General features: G+C 42.0%; 1 protein-coding gene across 1 annotated transcript in view; it reads right to left on the bottom strand.

Moving 5' to 3' along the window:
- IL1RL1 (interleukin 1 receptor like 1) overlaps positions 1-14,761 on the bottom strand; it is a 42,924-nt gene extending 28,163 nt beyond the window's left edge. The window contains exon 1 of the mRNA XM_078056720.1: positions 14,553-14,761. The gene's annotated coding sequence lies outside the window, so the exon portion shown is untranslated. The remainder of the gene's footprint in view (positions 1-14,552) is intronic.
- Between the last annotated feature and the right edge of the window lie 3,755 nt (positions 14,762-18,516).

Raw genomic sequence — 18,516 nt, forward strand, 5'->3', positions numbered from 1 at the left:
CAGAGACAAAGAGAAAATCCTGAAAGCAGGTCGGGAGAAGAGATATGTAACCTACAATGGTAGAAACATTAGATTGGCAACAGACTTATCCACAGAGACCTGGCAGGCCAGAAAGGACTGGCAGGACATATTCAGAGCACTAAATGAGAAAAATATGCAGCCAAGAATACTATATCCAGCTAGGCTGTCATTGAAAATTGAAGGAGAGATCAAAAGCTTCCAGGACAAACAAAAACTAAAGGAATTTGCAAACACGAAACCAGCCCTACAAGAAATCTTGAAAGGGGTCCTCTAAGCAAAGAGAGAGCCTAAAAGCAACATAGACCAGAAAGGAACACAAACAATATACAGTAACACTCACTTTACAGGCAATACAATGGCACTGAATTCCTATCTTTCAATAGTTACCCTGAATGTAAATGGGCTAAATGCCCCAATCAAAAGACACAGGCTATCAGATTGGATTAAAAAATAAGACCCATCGATATGCTATCTGCAAGAGACTCATTTTAGACCAAAGACACCCCCAGATTGAAAGTGAGGGGGTGGAAAACCATTTACCATGCTAATGGACATCAAAAGAAAGCTGGGGTGGCAATCCTTATATCAGACAAATTAGATTTTAAACCAAAGACTGTAATAAGAGATGAGGACGGACACTATATCCTACTTAAAGGGTCTATCCAACAAGAAGATCTAACAATTGTAAATATCTATGCCCCTAACATGGGAGCAGCCAATTATATAAGGCAATTAATAACAAAAGCAAAGAAACACATTGACAACAATACAATAATAGTGGGGGACTTTAACACCCCCCTCACTGGAATGGACAGATCGTCTAAGCAAAAGATCAACAAGGAAATAAAGACTTTAAATGACACACTGGACCAAATGGACTTCACAGACATATTCAGAACATTCCATCCCAAAGCAACAGAATACACATTCTTCTCTAGTGCCCATGGAACATTCTCCAGAATAGATCACATCCTAGGTCATAAATCAGGTCTCAACCGGTACCAGAAGATTGGGATCATCCCCTGCATATTTTCAGACCACAATGCTTTGAAACTAGAACTCAATCACAAGAGGAAAGTCGGAAAGAACTCAAATACATGGAGGCTAAAGAGCATCCTACTGAAGAATGAATGGGTCAACCAGGAAATTAAAGAAGAATTAAAAAAATTCATGGAAACCAATGAAAATGAAAACACAACTATTCAAAATCTTTGGGATACAGCAAAGGCAGTCCTAAGAGGAAAGTATATAGCAATACAAGCCTTTCTCAAGAAACAAGAAAGGTCTCAAGTACACAACCTAACCCTACACCTAAAGGAGCTGGAGAAAGAACAGCAAATAAAGCCTAAACCCAGCAGGAGAAGAGAAATAATAAAGATCAGAGCAGAAATCAATGAAATAGAAACCAAAAGAACAGTAGAACAGATCAACGAAACTAGGAGCTGGTTCTTTGAAAGAATTAACAAGATTGATAAACCCCTGGCCACACTTATCAAAAAGAAAAGAGAAATGATCCAAATCAACAAAATCATGAATGAAAGAGGAGAAATCACAACCAACACCAAAGAAATACAAACAATTATAAGAACATATTATGAGCAACTCTATGCCAGCAAATTAGATAACCTGGAAGTAATGGATGCATTCTTAGAGATGTATCAACTACCAAAACTGAACCAGGAAGAAATAGAAAACCTGAACAGACCTATAACCACTAAGGAAATAGAAGCAGTCATCAAAAATCTCCCAAAACACAAAAGCCCAGGGCCAGATGGCTTCCCAGGGGGATTCTACCAAACATTTCAAGAAGAATTAATACCTATTCTTCTGAAACTGTTCCAAAAAACAGAAATGGAAGGAAAACTTCCAAACTCGTTTTATGAGGCCACCATTACCTTGATCCCAAAACCAGACAAAGACCCCATCAAAAAGGAGAATTACAGACCAATATCCCTGATGAACATGGATGCAAAAATTCTCACCAAAATACTAGCCAATAGGATCCAACAGTACATTAAAAGGATTATCCACCACGACCAAGTGGGATTTATCCCTGGGCTGCAAGGTTGGTTCAACATCCGCAAATCAATCAACGTGATACAATACATTAACAAAAGAAAGAACAAGAATCATATGATCCTCTCAATAGATGCAGAAAAAGCTTTTGACAAAGTACAGCATCCTTTCTTGATCAAAACTCTTCAGAGTATAGGCATAGAGGGTACATACCTTAATATCATAAAAGCCATCTATGAAAAACCTACAGCAAATATCATTCTCAATGGGGAAAAACTGAGAGCTTTCCCCCTAAGGTCAGGAACGCGGCAGGGATGTCCACTATCACCACTGCTATTCAACATAGTATTGGAAGTCCTAGCCACAGCAATCAGACAACAAAAAGAAATCAAAGGCATCCAAATCGGCAAAGAAGAAGTCAAACTCTCACTCTTTGCAGATGATATGATACTTTATGTGGAAAATCCCAAAGACTCCATCCCAAAACTGCTAGAACTCATACAGGAATTCAGTCAAGTGGCAGGATATAAAATCAATGCACAGAAGTCAGTGGCATTCCTATACACCAACAACAAGTCAGAAGAAAGAGAAATTAAGGAGTCGATCCCATTTACAATTGCACCCAAAACCATCAGATACCTAGGAATAAATCTAACCAAAGAGGCAAAGGATCTGTATTCAGAAAACTATAAAATACTCATGAAAGAAATTGAGGAAGACACAAAGAAATGGAAAAACGTTCCATGCTCATGGATTGGAAGAACAAATATTGTGAAGATGTCAATCCTACCTAGAGCAATCTACACATTCAATGCAATCCCCATCAAAATACCATCCACTTTCTTCAAAGAAATGGAACAAATAATCCTAAAATTTGTATGGAACCAGAAAAGACCCCGCATAGCCAGAGGAATGTTGAAAAAGAAAAGCAAAGCTGGCGGCATCACAATTCCAGACTTCCAGCTCTACTACAAAGCTGTCATCATCAAGACAGTATGGTACTGGCACAAAAACAGATACATAGATCAATGGAACAGAATAGAGAGCCCAGAAATGGACCCTCAACTCTATGGTCAACTAATCTTTGACAAAGCAGGAAAGAATGTCCAATGGAAAAAAGACAGTCTCTTCAACAAATGGTGTTGGGAAAATTGGACAGCCACATGCAGAAGAATGAAACTGGACCATTTCCTTACACCACACACAAAAATAGACTCCAAATGGTTGAAAGACCTCAATGTGAGACAGGAGTCCATCCAAATCCTAAAGGAGAACACAGGCAGCAACCTCTTCGACCTCAGCCGCAGCAACTTCTTCCTAGAAACATCGCCAAAGGCAAGGGAAGCAAGGGCAAAAATGAACTATTGGGACTTCATCAAGATAAAAAGCTTTTGCACAGCAAAGGAAACAGTCAACAAAACCAAAAGACAACTGACAGAATGGGAGAAGATATTTGCAAATGACATATCAGATAAAGGGCTAGTATCCAAAATCTATAAAGAACTCATCAAACTCAACACCAAAAGAACAAAGAATCCAATCAAGAAATGGGCAGAAGACATGAACAGACATTTTTCCGAAGAAGACATCCAAACAGCCAACAGACACATGAAAAAGTGTTCAATATCGCTCGGCATCAGGGAAATCCAAATCAAAACCTCAATGAGATACCACCTCACACCAGTCAGAATGGCTAAAATTAACAAGTCAGGAAATGACAGATGTTGGCGGGGATGCGGAGAAAGGGGAACCCTCCTACACTGTTGGTGGGAATGCAAGCTGGTGCAGCCACTCTGGAAAACAGTATGGAGGTTCCTCAAAAAGTTGAAAATAGAGCTACCATATGATCCAGCAATTGCACTACTGGGTATTTACCCCAAAGATACAAAAGTAGGGACCCGAAAGGCTACGTGCACCCTGATGTTTATAGCAGCAATGTCCACAATAGCCAAACTGTGGAAAGAGCCAAGATGTCCATCAACAGATGAATAGATAAAGAAGATGTGGTATATATATATGATGGAATATTATGCAGCCATCAAAAGGAATGAGATCTTGCCATTTGCAACGACGTGGATGGAACTGGAGGGTGTTATGCTGAGCGAAATAAGTCAAACAGAGAAAGACATGTATCATATGACCTCACTGATATGAGGAATTCTTAATCTCAGGAAACAAACTGAGGGTTGCTGGAGTGGGGGGTGGGGTGGAGGGATGGGGTGACTGGGTGATGGACACTGGGGAGGGTATGTGTTCTGGTAAGCGCTGTGAATTGTGCAACACTGTTGAATCTCAGATCTGTACCTCTGAAACAAATAATGCAATATATGTTAAGAAAGAAAAAAAGAAGAAGAAGAATGTAGCAGGAGGGGAAGAATGAAGGGGGGGAAATCGGAGGGGGAGAAGAACCATGAGAGACAATGGACTCTGAAAAACAAACTGAGGGTTCTAGAGGGGAGGGGGTTGGGAGGATGGGTTAGCCTGGTGATGGGTATTGAGGAGGGCACGTTCTGCATGGAGCACTGGATGTTATGCACAAACAATGAATCATGGAACACTATATCTAAAACTAATGATGTAATGTATGGGGATTAACATAACAATAAAAAAAATTTTTTAAAAGAATAAGAGAATTAAAAAAAAAAAGACTTAATATAAAGCTATAATAATGAAACAGTGTGGTGTTGGCATCAAGACGGACATATAGATCAAAGGATCAGAAGAAAAGAGTCCAGAAATAGACTCAAACATGCAGAAAATTGATTTTTGATAAAAGCAACAACATAAGTCTATGGGAAAGCATAGTTTTCAACAAGTGATGATGGAAAAACGGGCTATCTGTATGGATGGAAGACATATCTTTATCTCACATTATACACAAATCAAAATCAAAATCAAAATGGATCATATTTGTAAAAAATTGCATAGTGAAAATCTTCATAGTTTTCCTACTGGACAAGGACAAATATTTCTTAGACTAGATATGAAAATCAGTAATCATGAAAGAAAACTAAATTCATTGGTTTGAATAGGCCAAGCTGCAGGCAGGCAAAATACAATTTATACATCTGATGGAAAACCTGTATCTATTATTTATAAATGACTCATACAATCAATGTGAAGAAGACAAAGCAGCCTGATTTTAAAAAATGAGAAAAAGACTCAAACTGCAACTTCACAAAATATACTGATGGCCAACAAACACATAAAAAAGATGCTCAGAATTACTAGTCATTAGAGAAATGTAAATAGTTGAAACTACGATGAGATTCTATTTGATGACATTACAAAGACTGACAGTACCAAGTGTTGGCAAAAGGCTGTGGTGCTACTAGAACCCCATCCATCCCTGGTGGGAGTGTAAAATGATAAATGACTTTGGAACACAGTTTGGAAGCTTCTGGCAACTGCTCACCATGTGACCCAGAAATTCTTCTAAGGATTTACCCAAAGGAAATCAAAACTTATGCCCGCAAAAAGACTCATACCCAAACGGTCACAGAATTTTGGTGACCAGCAACACGTGAATGGACATGATAGAATGCTGCTCACAATAAATAAAGGAAGAACATGGTATGAATGGATTTTAGAAACACTGGGCTGCGTGAAAAAAGCCAGGTGTAAAAGAGTACACACTGTATGATTCCATTTCTATAATGTTCTAAAACTGCAAAGGTAATGGGAGGGAGTTTGTGGGAGTCAATGAACTGTAAAGGAGAATAAGAGAAATTGATAGGATGATATCTGAATTTAAGATGATGGTTTCATACGGTATACATTTGTCACAGCTTACTGAACTTTACACCTAAAATGTGTGCACTTGATTGCATGTACATCTTGGTGAGTCGAAAAACAAAACCAAAAGTTAAGGAACATCTACTCTGCAACTTCACAATTCCACTTTTAGTATTTCCCCAAGAGAATTAAAAGCACATGTCCACAAAACACTTGTAAAAGAATGTTTATGAATGCCATATTCATATATCAGAAACAGAAAACAGTTCAAACATCTATCAGCAGGAGAATGGATAAAGAAAAGGCATTAAAAAAAAGGAACTACTGATATAATACCATGATGAATCTTGAAAAGATGACATCCAGTAAGTTTGAGTTTGTTGCAAAATAAAAAATAATAAAGCGCTGCCCATCCCCCCAAATTATGCTTAAACACAGAAGAATATATATTATGTATTACACTTCTATGAAGCTCAATGGCAAGCTAATTATCTCTTGCTGGGAATCAGAAAGCATGCGTTTGAAATTGTGGGAATTTGGTGGGAAAAGTGTGGGTAGGAACTTTCTGGGAAGAAGAAATGTTTTCTATGGTGTTTGGGATGGTAATTACATGAGGGAATATAATCATTAAATCACATTCAGCATTTAAGATCTCTGGTTTCAATTGAGTTAGTCATTTCCCAGTAAAACAGTAAAATAAAATAAAGTCTTATTTTCCCACATATGTAATAGGAGAAGCACTGTATTGAAGTCAAGAGACCCAGCTTCATTTCTGGGATGAAATCTCCACTGGAGGTCTTGCCAGTGTTTTGTCATCAAACTTCCCCAAATAAATGATCCCGTAGAGAAAACTGTTAATTTTTTGTGGGAGGAAGGAGAATGATTCCAGAAACAAGTTGTCTAGAACAAACTCTGTGGTCTGTCCTTTTCCCAAAAAAAAAAAGAAAGACTTTTAGGTAAATTTCTTCCCTGAATTTATTTCAATTTTTTATCTAAGATTATGAGCAACCAGCGTGGCTTATTGGTTGTTTCTTGGGTGAGAGCAAAGGTAATGCTTGAAATATCTGACAGAAACAACATCACATTGGCACTGACCAGTGACAAGGACAGGCCACTGCAAAGGAGCTGGGCTTAACCCTGTGGTTTCTGGATCATGGGGAGGTCCCAGGGGAGTACAGTGGAGGGTATTGTGGTTGTGGGGAGGGGTGCTGAAGGGTGCTACGGACTCATCAGTAAGGAAGTATTTCAGTGTTTTAATAATTAGCATGGACCTGCATACCAATTGTGCATCAGTAGGGCTTGGAAGTGCAAAATGTTGAACCCAGACCCCCGTGAGGGCCTCTCTTAGATGTCTATCACTGTTTCGGATCCTGGGGGTACAGCACTGCACCAAGCGAAACAGTGACAGGAGAAAATACCGGCCCACGTGGAATTTACCTCCTGGCAGAGAAGAAAGACCATAAACAATATAGAGAAGTAAAAAATATTTATAGCCGATTTTAGATGAATAGAAAAAGAAAACAGAGGAGGAGGGGAAAGAGAGGTGGAGAAATGGAATTTTAAGTAGGGGGGCCTGGGAAGGCCAACCAGGAAGGGGACGTTGGATACACTGCTGAAGCAGAGCCTGGGCAGAAGGGGCAGGCTGTGTGGATGCGCTGGAGCGGAGGGGGCCTGGTGGGTCAGAGGAGAAGCAGGGAGCCACGTGCTTGAGTGGAGTAAGAAATGGCAGAAAAGTAAGAGCAGGTTGGAGGTCTGATGATCCACGCCTGCAAAGTTCCATGAGTCATCTTGAGCCCTTGGATTTATACTCGGTGAGAAGGAAACTGTTGGAGGATTTCAAGCCAAGGAATGGCATGGGAGCTGAAAATGCCCTTAAGGAGGACTAGGGATGAAGGAGAAGAACAAATCAGAAGGCTCTGTCGTCCTCCAGGCGAGAGGGAGATGGCAGTGTAGGTGGTGAGAGAAGGCTGGAGTTTGGATATACATTGACGTACTGCTGACAGGATTTTTTGATGGATAGGATCTGGGACGTGAGAGAAAGAGAGTGGCCAAAGGCGACTCCAGGGTTTGACCTGAGCAACTGGACAAAGGGGTTACTAGTCACTGAGATGGGGAGACTGCAGGTAGAACAGATTTTGGAATAAGATTGGCTCGGTGGGGGACATATTCAGCTTGACATATCTATTAGACATACTGCTGAAGATGGCAAGTTAACAGGGGGGCTTGCTCCTGACGTTCAGGAAACACATTCAGGCTAAGGAAACAAATTTGGGAGATATCAGTGTATAGATGAAATTAAGCCCGGGAGACTAAATGAGATCTTCAAGAGTGAAAGGAGACAGGCCAGGAGGGCACAAAAGAGCAACTTCTTCTTTTCACCATAAAACTTCCCTGCAGAGAAATATTCACTTTTCCCTAAAAGATAAATTTGGATCTCTCCGTGTAAAATACTGGAGGAGTGTTGAGAATTCAGCATTAGTTAAAATAAGTTGTTAACTTAGCATCCTCTCTCTCTGTTTCTTTTTCTTGTTTGGATAGTTTGCTTGATTGTTTTGTAAATAACTTGATGGAATCTGAATCCACTTTGGGAACACTGCATTATTTCTTTCTTTAAATTTCAATTTGTTAATAAATCGATAAGATCATAATGGCACTATGCTATTGTCATTGTCACTGATTACCCCCATGTCCTTGCTAAAGCCAGGGTCAGTCCTCCGCCTTCACCTTCCCTTGAAGGTGTCTCGGTCACAGGTGAATGACTTCTCCTGCATCTTCCTGCAGGACCCCCACTGGCTGCTCCTTCATGCCACCCCTCTCCCCTTACTTCATGGTTTAGTCCTTGGAGCTCTTTTCTTCTCTATCTTCACTCATCCCTCATGTGATGTCATCCAGTTTCTGTTGGTTCCCAACCTCCTCGGGAGCTTCCCAGGCGTCATCTGAAACTGGCCCCCATACGTGGGGCGGGGGGAGGGGCACAGAGAGAGGCTGAAGAAAGAGGCAGGCCATCCCGGATAGGTAGGTGGCAGTCTTAATGAGCAAGGGAACTTACTTGAGAGGTAACAGCAAGACGAATAGACCTCTGCACCTGCCTGCCAAATCTTAGAAGTTTGTATAGAGGACTTAACTGGGTTCAGGAATGTATACCCTCCAGATGGTCTCAGCACCACACTGCTCTCTCAAGTGTATGCCCTGGGAACAGCCTCTGGGAGTGGAGAAAGCAAGCAGGACCCACATTCCAAGGATAGGGGAGGAGGGGAGGAGTCTCTGACTCCCAGCTTGAGGGGCAACCAACTGTCACATCCCCTTGGTGACCTCCCCCAGCAGTTTCCTGGTTTTAAACAACACCTACTCACTGATTACACACTGGTAAACCTGCTGTGCAGACTTTTCCCCTGAACTTCGGACTCAAGTATTCACCTGCAGACTTGACACCTCCACCATGTCCTAGGTCTCTCAAAATCAACCTGTCAAGACTGAATTCCTGCTGTTCCCCCCAAAACCTGCTCTTCCAATAGCCCTTTAACATCCTGGTTGATGGTAACTCCATCTTTATGGCTGCATAGATAAGAATCCCTGGAGGTGTCCTTATGCTTATTTTTCTCCAACACATTCCCTCTAATCCATCAGCAAGTCCCGCTGAATCTACTTTGCAGGTATATTCAGGGCCCAAGCACGTGCCCCCTTGTCATGGCCCTCACTGGTGGTCCAGGCCACCTCCATCTCTTACCTGGGTGACGGCAGTTGCCTCCAAACTAGTCTCTTTGGTCCTTCCCTTGCCTCTTATAATCTGTTTGGAGCAGAAACCATCATGATCCTGTCGATCACTCCTCTTCTCAAGCCTTCCCTTTTATCCAATGAAAGCCAAATTCTTTGTAACAGACAAGAAGGCCCTTCCGTGGTCTGTCACCCTTCACACCTCTCTGATTCAGGTTCTTCCGTGCTCCCTAGCCTCATTCCACTCCATGCCCACCTTTCTCCTCCCTCTTCCTTGAACACCGCACACCTGCCACCACCTCTGAGCATTTGTCCTAGCTGGCTCCTCTGTCTGAGATTCCCCTCCACCAGGTATCTGTCCAACTCATTCCCTCACTTTCTCCTTAATGAGGTCTACCTCCTCCTCAACTAATCCTACACTCCCAGTCTCCCTATTCTGCTCTATTTTTTCCATGACTTTTATAACCTTCTAACACACAAAATCCTTGACTTATGTATCACATATATATTTTTTTCTGTTTTATTCCCTTATGTATCCCATTATAGGTCCTCAATAAATAGCTTTTGAATGAACAAATGAACAAACATTGTTAGGTAAGCATGAAGATTAATTTACTCTCCAAATAGATTGTTACTGAATTGAATCCCATGTTTAAGGATGTTTTCATTATAAAGGTGGAAGGAGAAATAGGAGGTGGGTGAAGTAGCTCTGCATTTGGGTCAGAGGCCAGGGGCACAAACCATCACTAAGAGATTGAAGAAAGGGGGAATTAAAGTGGGAACACACATATACTAAAGGACAGAGAAAGAAGAAAAGCCAAAAGTAGTCAGGTTTGAATTCAACCTCTGATTTGTTCAAAATATTTCTTAATGACAGAGGAGGCAAAGTCATTCTAAGATCATTTGCTTGGTCACCATGATTTGTTTTTAAATATCTTCATTATATAAAGCTTAATGTTGATCACTTTTTGAAAACCTTAATTTTTTTGTTTTATCTTTTGAAAAGTAATTTCCCTGATGTCTTTTAAAAGTTGGTATTTATGTCAGCAGTGATCTAACGGAGACTTGTTGGGTGTGACATGCTTAAATTTCCCAGAAACAATGCCCCCCCCAAAAAAATAAATCAAAATGAAGATAAAGCACTTTGAAACATTCCAGGCCAGAATCTATCAGAGTCCTGCACAAGGAGAGAAAAAAGATGAGGGAATTCACAACTGAACGCTTTGTCTTTATTCTCTGCTTATCATTCCTACAGAGTAGTAAAACCCAAGGAAACTTGTCCCCCCTGAATGCAGGAGTCAAGAGACTGATTTTTTTAGCATTTAAGGTTACTGCTCAGCTGGTGAATTAAAGCCTTCATATACCAGTGTATAGTAAGCCAAGCTTCCAGCAGATAGTGGCTGATGTTTTCTGGCCTACTAAGGACTTGGGGTGAAGAGGACTTTAGAAAGTGCTGTTTGGTCCTGGGAGTGGGCCAAGAGTGTGAGGAGCAGGGAGAGGGACCAACAACCTGAGATCCATTCACATCATCCCATTCCCTTTCCTCAGGGATAAGCCTATGTCCTGGGATCCTCAGTTGGGCAAGTGGGGCCAAGAGTGTGGAGACTCCAGTGCACCGTGGCTCATCCCCAGTCCCTTCAGCACCTTGACCACAAGGCTTCTGAGAGGAACATGGAGGGAAGTCTTGACTGCCAACTTACAGTGGCCTCAAATGGGCACCTAACATCCACACTTCAGTCACGTTGAAGGAAGTTGTCATAAATGGTCTCGGATAAGGTCTGTGGTTGTTGAAATTCAAAGTTAACCATCCACCCAGGGAATAAGTTATAAGGTCTTGTTTAAATCTCAGTTACACTGTAGTGGACACCATCTTTATTCTGTTTTTCCACTGGGGCACTGTCCCCTTTCACCTGGAGCTCAGCCACACATGGATCCAGAGCCAATCCCACAGACTCAACCCAACCCTTTTTGTGCTCATATTCAATCTTGCTACAGGGAGCCCAAGCTCTCACCGGCATTGGCATGGCATAGGAGTTGAATGCAGGGGATCTGAATCAGCCAGAGCTGGGGTTCACCCCTACTTCACAGAATTATCATAAGGACAACAGGATATGGTAGATGAAGAGCACGTGGCTCAGGTGCTGGCCCAGAGCCAACCCTCAATATATAATTATTGTTGCTGCTTCTGCTGTGTTATTACAAGTGAACTGAAGACAATTGCGTCCCACACAGGCTGGAGCCTCCCCAACCATGACCCAGCTCCCCTTCATCACCCCACATCTCCAGTCTCTCCTGAGTCTGCACCCAGTTTTCAGTAAAACTCCTAAAAAGAAAATATAGGGGAAAAGCTTCATGACATTGGTCTTGGCAATGATTTCATGGATAAGACACCAAAAGCATAGTAAAATAGACAAAAATCAAGAGAAAAATAGAGGATCTACATTGAACTAAAAACGTCTCCATAGCAAAGGAAATGACCAACAGAAATGGCAATCTACAGGATAGAGGAAAACATTTGCACACTCTATGTCTCATAAGGAATTGATTTCTACAATATATAAGGAGCTCTTACAATTCAATAGCAAAGAAAGAACAACCCAATTAAAGCATAGGCTAATGGCTTGAATAGACATTTATCCCCAAAAGACACACAGATGGCTAACAGGTACATGAAAAGATGCTCAACATCGCTAACCATCCAGGAAGTGTAAACCCAAACCACAATGAGATAGCACCTCGCACCTGCCAGGGTGGCTATTATCAAAGGAGCAAAAGATAAGCGTTGGTATGCACGTGGAGAAATTGGAACCCCTGTACACTGCTGGGGGGAATGCAAAATGGGACAGTTGTTAAGGATAGCATGAAGGTTCCTGAACAAGTTAAAAACAGAAAATAGAACGAGTGATCCAGCAATCCCACTTCTGGGTATTTATCAGGATCTCAAAGAGATATTAGCCCTCCCATGTTCATTGCAGCACTCTTCACAATAGCCAGGGTGTGGAAACAATATAAGTCCATGGGGAGGTAAATGGGTAAAGAAAGTGGAGTATATACATACCATGGAATAATATTCAGCCCGAACCTTGAGGACATTATGCTAAGTGAAATAAACCAGTCACAGAAGAACAAATATTACGTGATTCCACTGATGTAAAGTCAAATACATAGAACCAAAGAGTGAATGGTGGCTTCCTGGAGCTTAGGGGAGGGGAAAAGGTGGGGGTTGGTAACCAACAAGCATAAGGTTTCAGTTGAGCAAGATGAGTAATTTCTAGAAATCTGCTCTACAGTCCTGTGCTTTTAGTTAACATTTAGTTAACAATGTCAGCACACTTACAAATTTGTTAAAACGGTAGGTCTCATATTAAGAATTTTTACAATTAAAAACAAATTTAAAGGCCCCTGTTTAGAATCCAAATAACCTGGCTGGCCCTTTTCCCTTTTTCTTTCTGGAAACTGGACTTGGTTGCTGTCAGAGTTTTGTTCCAGACCAGAGGGACCTTTCCCTTCACCTTGAACGAGGACCCTATGACATGCACGTGCACACACGTGCACTACACTCACACCATTTCAGCCTCACCCCTGCTGGGAGACTCCCACCTTGTGCCTACCCACAGCAGTGCGTTTGCTCTTGGATCCCAATGTCACCCAAAACTTTGCAGACTCTCTCCTTTGAAGTTGTCCATCTCTGCATTCACAGAAAACTGGGAAGTCTGCAGGGGTGAGCAGAGAAAGAAAGACCCTCCCAATCACAGGGTGAGTATTTGGAAGGACGCAGATGAAGAGCTCCCTTCCTGGAGAAGCAGATATCTGAAAACCAGACACCCAGACCCGCTTGAGCTATTGGCCCATGTCTCCAAGAGTAGAGGCGTCAGGTAGGAAAATACTTTGGGACCAATCGCCTCATCTAAACAACCAGTTTGAGAGCAGAGAGAACCTGATGACTTGATGGGGATTCTTAAAGTCCAAATCAGCATCCCGACAGCCGGTCTGCAGGGCACAGACATAAGAGTTCCCAGAGCCAGAAAGGAAAAACATAATGACAACGATGAGGACTGACATTACTCAGCATTTACTGTCAGCGAGGTACTGAACTAAGTACTCTGCATTCATTTCTTCTTTAGAAACCACCCTCGGAGTTTGGCATTAGTGCTAACATGCTGGTTTTGTGGGTAAGGAATACAAAAATGAAAGCAGTTAGATGAATTGCCTAGAGTCGTGCATCCCCTAAGTGCAAGAGCAGGGATTAGATGCAATTCTGCACAACCCCAGGGCTTTCTGACTCAAATTCTCTACATAGAATAGCAGAAATGGGATAGCAATGTTCATACTGATATTCGGGGGACAATGACACATGGACATTTTGGCCTCAGGAGCTGGTAAGAGAACCATTGCAGCCATGGAGAAGCACACCTCCCATGTCTCTGCTCCTGGAGGAAATTATTAGGAAACACTGACGCTCAGTGGGTAAGGCTTTGGGGCCAGCTCTGCCATATTTTGATCGACACCCTTGGTTGGGCAGCCTTCAGTGAGAAAGAGAATGGAGCCATCAAGAAGAGCCTCAGAGCAGGCACCAATGACAAATGTGAACTGAAATCAATTATTCACCCCAGTCCTCCTCCTTATACCCTCCACTTGTATTCCATCCTGTATTTCCTTCTCCCTGATGGCTGACTTCCCCTCCCACACCACGTGCCTCTCCCTCACCCCTACTGTCCTGAAGCTCTTTACTTCCTGAGTTCTATTCCCCAACACATCAGGATTTTCAGGGACTCCAGAAAGAATAGCTGGAATATGCACACTCTGTGTGTCCACAGCAAGGCCCCCTTGCTTTCCCACCCTCTCCCAGAACTTTCCAACATATGAGGCCAAAGTTCCATATTATACAAACAAGACTACCAAAGACTCCATCAATCTCTAACTGGATTTTCCCATCAGTAATACTATTTTTCCATAAACAACAAAAAAAGATGGCTAGCAATTATTCTTTTTAACCTAATTTTCTGCCTTAAAATGTCATTCCCTTTGAGATAAAAGTGTTTAAAAAATAACCCAAGGGCACTTACCATCAGCGAGTCATACTTGAGCTCTTTCTTCCCCCACTTTCTACCAACAGAGTTGAACTCTGAACACCAATTTGTTTAATAGGTCTCTGCTGGATACAATAGCCACTTTTTCTTTAAAAAGCCTCCGATTTTCTTTATCAGCGAAGACACAAAACCAGGTTCCCGATAAGCTAAACTCATGAACGGTGCTGTTAACAGACACCAATTAGTTTTCACCACATTGTCTATTTCAAAGATCTCTGATGATGCTCCCCTCCCAATGTTCACATCATCTCCCTAGATGGTTACATTTCACCGTAAGTAGACTCTTCTTCCCTTGTGGGTGACTTTCTCAGCAAAACCTCCCCCGACTCCATGTAGGTGGCAGGTCATTCAGTGCCCTGAGGGTGAGTTGGCAGCTGTAACTTCCTGCATGCTGCAGCTCCTAAACCAACTGTGCACGTTCTTGCAGCAAGTGTTACTGCTGGTGCCTCAGTGTGAATGGTTTGAAAATCCTAATACATATCGGGCATGTAAGTGGGAGCCAGGCTCCGTGGGCAGGGATTTGGCACATGCAATCCCAGGCACTCCTCAGAGCCTTATTGGAGGCTCAGAGAGGCTGATGATTCCCTTACCCAAGGCAATAGGCAGTACAAGGAAAAGCCAGGGTCCAAAGCCTCCGCAACTGAGCTTTTTCCATGTGCCACCGGATAGCTTGTCTTGGATGGTGGCAATACAGATCCGTGAACACATATTACAATCATTAGAGCTCTGGATGAACCAGCATTAATCACTGACATGATTTTCGGTTCAAAATGTTGGTGACTTTCAAACGATCAGGACGTACCATCTGCTAAAGAATTCTCTACTATAGCAGAGAGAGCATGAGCTTTAGATGCATCCTGGTTTTCCTCTTACCAGCAGTGTGACCTTGGGCAAATTCCTTAATCTCGCTACATCTTTTGTGCAAAGGGTATTGTTATCAATATTAAATGAATAATCTGTATAAGGGGTCAGCCATATTAATGGATAACGATGGTTTTCTGCCCTATCATATACTCAACCTATTCTGCCCATCACAATTATACTAAACACATGCATGTGCACACATACACACATATACACACACATGCATGCAACACTCCCCCAAAATACTTTCTTTCATCGTTGCTTCAAGAACCCAGTCTCAACAAGGGAGTCAAATTACCTCTTCTCCTTACCTATGGCCACTATACATAAAAGATGAAAAACTGACAGTGGAATCTAATTACACATTACATCATCTTTATATGGAACATGTTTTTACATGAGGTCATCTATCATCTCTTGGACGCTGCTAGAGACCTGGGGAAAATATGTTCAAACAAGAAACCAAACAGTAGGGGTGCCTGGGTGGCTCAGTCATTAAGCGTCTGCCTTCGGCTCAGGTCATGATCCCAGGGTCCTGGGATCAAGCCCTGCATCGGGCTCCCTGCTCGGCAGGAAGCCTACTTCTCCCTCTCCCACTCTGCCTGCTTGTGTCCTGCTCTCTCTATCTCTCTCTCTCTGTCAAATAAATAAATAAAATCTTTAAAAAAAGAAAAAAAGAAACCAAACAGTACTCATGGATGCACCCAACATCTTATCAGGCACTGTGAAACATGTGAGAGAACTCTAAGACTCATTCCAGACCTCAAGGAATTTAAACTTTATGAAGAAAAAATAAGATGTGTGTGTGGAGGGGGGGGGATGTAGCATTTTACATATCTAAAAATTTTGAGTTTAAATTAGAAAGAAATTCGCCATAATCTGCATATATTTTAAAAATAGGGTAGGTTATTGTGAGACCATTGAGTCGTCTTTATTCAAGAGTGGAATTCTAAAAATCTTTCTGGCTTGGTTGAGCTACTGGTCTCCTCTAACTCTAGATCTCTTGATATACTTTACCATCATAGGAGTGTTGAGACAGCAGTGTTTAGATACTCGGGCCAACTCTGCTGTAGAATTTATCTTTCAAAGAGTCTCTCAGGATTGGTATACTTACATACTTTAATGTTATCAGAATGAGTAATGGTATTTTCAATGTTTCCATCAACAGTTTAAGCGATTTGAAGTTCAGCAAGGCCAGTGCCTCTCAAAGTCCATCAGGTTTATTTTAAGGAGCATAGAGGCGCCTGATAGCCATGGGCAGCTTCAGGAAATTTCTCTTTAACCATCCCTCTATCTGCAAGGGCTCTGAAAAATGTGGAATTCAGAGATGCCTGCTGATGCACCCAGCTGGCAGGGAAAGACTACAGGACTGTGTGAGAGACGAGAGCCCACCCCTTCAAGAGTCTCTTCCCAGGCCTGAAGTTGGTGCACTCCAAGTATGATTTTCCCTCAGGCCACACCCACTTGAAATGACTGGACTCCTTGGAGGTGACTCTCCTAAACAAAAGCACCCCAGAACCAACAGAAGTTGATGCTTCTCTATGAGAAAGCAGAGCAACATACCGTGGCAACTCGCCATTCAATGACATGAAAGGAAAGATCAAAATTGGCTGAACTCATTCATCTGAAATGAGAACAAAAGATTGGCGCTGTTGGAACAGCAGAAATGTGTTTGGTGTGTGTGTGTGTATGTGTGTGTGTGCACGCACACATGTATACAGGTGCTTGTTTGTGTGTTTACATGTGAGTTTTGTCCATGTGGAGAGGATATCTTAGCTCTGCACCCAAACCCAAAACATAAAATGTCAAAAATCTCACCAAACTGCCCAAACTGAGAGGTTAGCTGGTCTTCCTTGCACCTTGGAGAACTGGGAATAATCGCCTCAGACTCACTGCCAATTTCACAACCAAATGACAACCCAGGTCCTCCCTATGATGTCCACGAATTCCTGGGCTCATTATGTCAAGGTCCCCCCTGTCTCCGGCAGCTGTCCCTAGGAGTCCCATCTCTGCTCTTCTCGGCAGCAGCCTAGAATTCAGTTCTTTTTCCAGTGTGTACACAAGAAATCCATTTACACCAAACAGCTCTAAAATGTGGGGCACCAAGCAAAGATTTGTGCACCATGGCAGATTTCATGGCCTCCTACCATCTGCGGGCACTCTTTCCTTCATCCCCTCTTACTGTTCATCACTACCCCTTCTCTCCCAGAGGGGCTCAGAAGCCTTTCACTTCTTCCCAGTGCCTGTCCTCCTATGAGCGCACCCCAAATTCACCAAGGTGCTAGGCCGCTAAAAAAGGCTACAATCCCTTTGAGAAAGAAGCTGAAACTATAAGTTGCCAATTCATTTCTCTCTATCACATCCACCTTTTTTTCACCTTTCCCTCCTCATGATCACTTTTTCCCCCTTCTAGCACCTTCTCACCTCTTACCTGGTTGCTACAACCCACTGAATATATTGACTGGTAAGCCTTGCTGCTTTATTCTCCCAAAGAGTAGATAATTACTTGAAAAGTAGGAAAGCCTTATAAATACAAAATCTGAATAACTTATAAAATAATCTCAGCATCTATGGAAAAAAAAACAGAAAACTGTAGGAGTAGTGTTTTAACTCAGAAAACTCAAATCAAGTTGAACATATAACTGGAAACTTTACTTCTTCATTAAACTAGACTGTGTCTCTACCTCATCCTTCACCTTGAGTCCCTGTTCTCCTCATCGTATTTAAGAGGAAATAAAAATTCAACCTTACTTCATAGTCACCCTATAGTAAGTTCTTTCAGATCTCTTATGATTGAATATATAGGTAAAAATTTTTCTATCTTCGGGACTTTAATTGGCTGTTCATGATTTTATTGAAGCAATTACCCTTAATAATTGACTCCCATTTATCCTAATATAATCTAAAACGACTTCTATAAAATATATTTAGACTGTTCCACATTTTAACAAGGTTCATGTGTTCCTTGTCAGACTTGAGTAGTTTAAACAAAAGAATGAGCAATTGGGTAGCTAGAAATTGTGAGGTCCCAAGAAAAAGCACCTTCAGTAGGTGTGGCAACCAGCCTCCAAGATTG

Source organism: Halichoerus grypus, chromosome 10 (assembly GCF_964656455.1).
Source record: "Halichoerus grypus chromosome 10, mHalGry1.hap1.1, whole genome shotgun sequence".
Classification (NCBI taxonomy): Eukaryota; Metazoa; Chordata; class Mammalia; order Carnivora; family Phocidae; genus Halichoerus; species Halichoerus grypus.